Below are 5000 nucleotides of genomic sequence, written 5' to 3'. Positions count from 1 at the left end.
GGTGGTATGTAAGATATTTTGTGTTCACATCAGGCAAGTGGCCGCATGATAAGCGGGAAAATTACGCAGGGTAGTCTTTATACAGTCATAAAAACAGAATTCACAATTCAAAAGTAGGTCATTACACTTAAATCAAATCACGATATGGACTAGTATCTGTAAATATTAAGCTGCAAAAGTCAATTTAAATATGAATCCTGCATGTTCTGCCAGTCTCTGTTTATGAATGGCACACACACACACACACACACACACACACGCCTGACACTTGCGGTGATTTCAGCGTCTGGCGTCTCACTAAATGAGGATGCAAACACATGAACAACATCTCCAGAACTGCTCTGAGAGTCACTTCATGAGCATTTTAGCATTTGATTTGAGTAAAACTAGCGTCATATCTCATACACAGAACTGTAAAGGTATTCACGGCAACCCGTCAAAATAAAAGTCCGGTTTGATTTGAAGATATTGTGCCTATAACTATTTTTCAGTAGAATGTACATAGCCTACTACTACTACTACAACAATGAAACAAACATAATTGTTTAAAGGAATAATCACACAAAACATTTATTCCATGTTTTAATTTAAATAGTAAATCCCCTTTGTTTGCCAAAAAATCTTGTTTGCTTAATTTTCAATAATTAAAAGATAAATGATAAATTAAATTAATGTTTTATGCCTTCATTTGATAACCAGAAAAAATGTAAATATACAATACAGAATTTCTGAGGAGAAAAAAATGCATAAGGCTACTTTAGGAAAAAAATGAATAAATTAAGTTGTTTTATGCATTCAAATAATTAGACATGCTAAAACACAGAAATTGGTAACAATAAAAAATACAAATAATATGGTGAGAAAAAATATAAAACATTTCATAGGGACCTAAACATGTATTTTTTGTTAAACTTTTAATAAATTGATGTGAAAATGTATAAGTTTCATGATTTTAATTAATAAGAATAAAATACTATTTTTTCCTATACATTTCATCATTGAGGATTTCTTTTAAAAAAAAGTCTAAAAATCTCGTCTCGTCTCGTTCTCGTGGGATAAGTGTCTCGTCACACCCCTAATAATCATTCATCAAAATTTTACTTGATCCAGCCTTTATGAATGTACTAAAAAAAATGTACGAATGTCCTAAAAAATGTTGTTGATTTGCAATGATACTTTGATGCCCCAAAAAACCTCTGTTGTGCAGCACTTTCATTTGATTATGAATTTGATAAGATCAGCATTTTTTAAACAATCAGCGAGAAATCTTGTAGTTCAAACATGACACTAGCAATGCAATGGCCATGGGTTCGATTCCCAGGGAATGTATTAACTGATCAAATGTACACATTGAATGCAATGTACATCGCTTTGGATAAAGCACTGGCCAATTAACATAAAGCATGTCTTAATAATATTTAATAATGAATACAGCTACATTTGGTGTCCTAAACAATATGTTGACAAAATTATACTTTGGTGTCCCAAATTTATTGGTGACTCACAATGATAGTATTATGCCCCCGACAAACCATCAGCAAAATACACAAATGTAAATAAACAATTAATGAAAAAACAGTTATTTGTAATCTTTCATAATAAATTGCTCTATCTCTGAATCGATTTCATCAATTCCTCCTAATTTATCCCCCACCTTCATATAGAGACTTTTTATTATCAACCAATAATTTTCTCATGAGTAAAATCAATGCAAATGCAGCCAAATAGATTGTAAACAGAGAGTCATGTTGACTTATACCTGTGCAAAAAGATCCATTTTAGAGCATCATAGGTTCCTTCGGATGAGCTGCCTACCTAGACAGCATCTTTGGCATGACATACAGCACGCATTTTGGCCAACATTCAAAAGAGCAACGAACCACTGAAACATATGCAAATACTGAGCCAACTGTGAGGAGAAACACAAACACTCAATAAGTGCAGGAGAATCAAGCACAGCTCGTGAGTCAGCAACCTTTTAGGGAATCTAAAGGTGATGATACACGGGGCAACATTTTGAGCAGTGTCGATGTTGCTTGGGCACTTTCCCCTTGAGAATGGGCAACAAATTTCCATCTGGATACTTTAGACAGAAATTTCAATAAATGTTGCCCCGTGTATCACCACATTTAGGGAAGACTTGGAATATAAGCTACATTTGATGTCCTAAAATGCTGTGGATTCACAATGATTTACACCTTTCTGTCCCAAAAATTATTGGTGATTCACACTGATACTTTGACACCCCAAAAATATAGGTGATTGATAAAAGATCTTACAATGCTCCAAAAATGTTGCTGATCCACAAATTATGCCCCAAAAATATTGGTGATTAACAATGATACTTTGATGCCCCAAAAATATTAGTGATTCTCAATGGATCTTATGATGACCCAAAAATACTAGTGAACCTCAATGGATCTTATGATGCCCCAAAAATACTAGTGAACCTCAATGGATCTTATGATGCCCCAAAAATACTAGTGAACCTCAATGGATCTTATGATGCCCCAAAAATACTAGTGAACCTCAATGGATCTTATGATGCCCCAAAAATACTAGTGAACCTCAATGGATCTTATGATGCCCCAAAAATACTAGTGAACCTCAATGGATCTTATGATGCCCCAAAAATACTAGTGAACCTCAATGGATCTTATGATGACCCAAAAATACTAGTGAACCTCAATGGATCTTGTGATACCCCAAAAATACTCGTGATTCTCAATGGATCTTATGATGACCCAAAAAAACTAGTGAACCTCAATGGATCTTATGACGCCCCAAAAATACTAGTGAACCTCAATGGATCTTATGACGCCCCAAAAATACTAGTGAACCTCAATGGATCTTATGACGCCCCAAAAATACTAGTGAACCTCAATGGATCTTATGATGCCCCAAAAATACTAGTGATTCTCAATGGATCTTATGATGCCCCAAAAATACTAGTGAACCTCAATGGATCTTATGATGCCCCAAAAATACTAGTGAACCTCAATGGATCTTATGACGCCCCAAAAATACTAGTGAACCTCAATGGATCTTATGACGCCCCAAAAATATTGATGACTCACAAATTATGCCCTAAAAATATTAGTAATTCAGAACAGCCCAACAATTCTGACTAGGTTCTGACACACAGCCAGATTTTCCTCGAATGGAAACATGTCAAGTCATGGCTTTCCACAAATAATAAAACCCAGCCTGGTCGCCACAGCTACTACTGTAAAGTTACTATACATTAATATGGGACCTCTCTAAAACAGTGTTTGACGGGAAGTTTTACAGTCTGTCAAATGTCTTTACTTTCGTTCTGAGGACAGTGCCTGCTAATAATAATAAGTTAGCGGGGGTTTACTGTATAACGGAGTATAACTAGTGTAGTCGCTGTTGTTTATATCAGCGTAGACGCGGTGACTCTGAGAGGAGCTTCAGCTGAACGCGGTACATATCTAATAAACACCTCACCTCCAGCGCGCCCGTCCTCTCAGATATCGCATCTCATCCACACAGACACACTCTTGGGACGGTTTTCTGTCGTTATTCCCAATCCCGAATCTTCCGTTCACATTTTCCGCTCCGGTTGTGTGTCGGTTTGTTCTGTGGAGCTCCTCCCTTCAGACCGACGCTGGCCGAGGCTCCGCCCATCGAGCAGCACGCATGCGCAGAGGATGATGGGAGATGTAGTTCTGTCATGCACACGCACGCAGACGTTGTAGTTTGTTAACGTCAAACAATACAAACCTAAACAATTGTTGCATACAAATGAAAGAAAGAAAAAGAAGAACGTACACGTACGTAAACATACATAAAATCTTGTATTTAAATAAATAAAAAAATCAACCAGAAAGACATAAATGCTGTTTAAACAGCACTTTTGACATTGAACTACATGGCTGCTGTCACTACTGATGTTTCTGCATTATATGAAACCAAGCCAGCCAAACCAAAGAAGAGAACTGAGATAATTGCAAAAGTCATTATCAGTCAACACTTTACATGGCAAACCACAGAAAACACGTGTCAGGTGTCAGTTCACACATGTACACTGCTGTTAAAGAAGTCTCTTCTGCTCATCAAGGCTGCTTTTATTTGACTAAAAATACAGAAAAAACAGCAATATTGTGAAATATCATTGCAATTTAAAATAATGGTTTTCTATGTTAATATATTTTAAACTGTAATGTATGTCTGTGATGCGCAGCTGTATTTTCAGCATCATTCCTCCAGTCTTCAGTGTCACGTGATCTTCAGAAATCAGTATAATATGCTGATTTAATATCAATATTGGAAACAGTTTTGCTAAAAATATTAAGCAGCACAACGGTTTCCAATATTGATATTAAATCAGCATATTATACTGATTTCTGAAGATCACGTGACACTGAAGACTGCAGTAATGATGCTGAAGATACAGCTGCGCATCACAGAAATACATTACACTTTAACGTATATTAAAATAGAAAACCAGTATTTTAAAATGGAAATAATATTTGACAATAATACTGTTTTTTTCTGTATTTTTGGGCAAATACATGCAGCCTTGATGAACAGAAGAGACTTTTCTTTAAAACACAAGAACAATCTTAAGATCCCAAACTTTTGAACAGCAGCATACATGTTTGCTTGGATGCATTTTCACGAATAACCCAGCTAACGGAATGTTCTCACATCTAACGTTTTTTACACGTTATATAAATGTTAGGATAAAACTTTTTTAAAGGGGTCATAGATATGCTACATGCACTTTTACAAGTTGTTTGAACTGAAATGTGTGTAGGCAGTGTGTGTACACAACCTCCCTATAATGATAAAAATCCACCCGGTGTTTTTTTTAAAATCTGGTTAAATGTTTCCCCCTTTCTCAAATCGAGCCGGTCTCAGATGCCTGTCTGTGTGACGTCATACAGACAGGCCCCTCCCACAATAGTTTGACTGACAGTAGTGTTTCAGCACAGACTGGACTGGTGTCTTACCTTAGCTCCGCCCTGAGTGAC

The 5000-nt window shown here is 36.2% G+C and overlaps 1 protein-coding gene across 1 annotated transcript in view; it reads right to left on the bottom strand.

Annotated features, from left to right (window-relative positions):
• LOC107574864 (ankyrin repeat domain-containing protein 50-like) overlaps positions 1-3605 on the bottom strand; it is a 23452-nt gene extending 19847 nt beyond the window's left edge. The window contains exon 1 of the mRNA XM_016261297.1: positions 3472-3605. The gene's annotated coding sequence lies outside the window, so the exon portion shown is untranslated. The remainder of the gene's footprint in view (positions 1-3471) is intronic.
• Between the last annotated feature and the right edge of the window lie 1395 nt (positions 3606-5000).

The sequence above is a fragment of the Sinocyclocheilus grahami genome, unplaced genomic scaffold, assembly GCF_001515645.1.
Source record: "Sinocyclocheilus grahami isolate Dianchi unplaced genomic scaffold, SAMN03320097.WGS_v1.1 scaffold2365.1, whole genome shotgun sequence".
NCBI lineage: Eukaryota > Metazoa > Chordata > Actinopteri > Cypriniformes > Cyprinidae > Sinocyclocheilus > Sinocyclocheilus grahami.
This window is presented reverse-complemented; position numbering and strand designations above follow the sequence as displayed.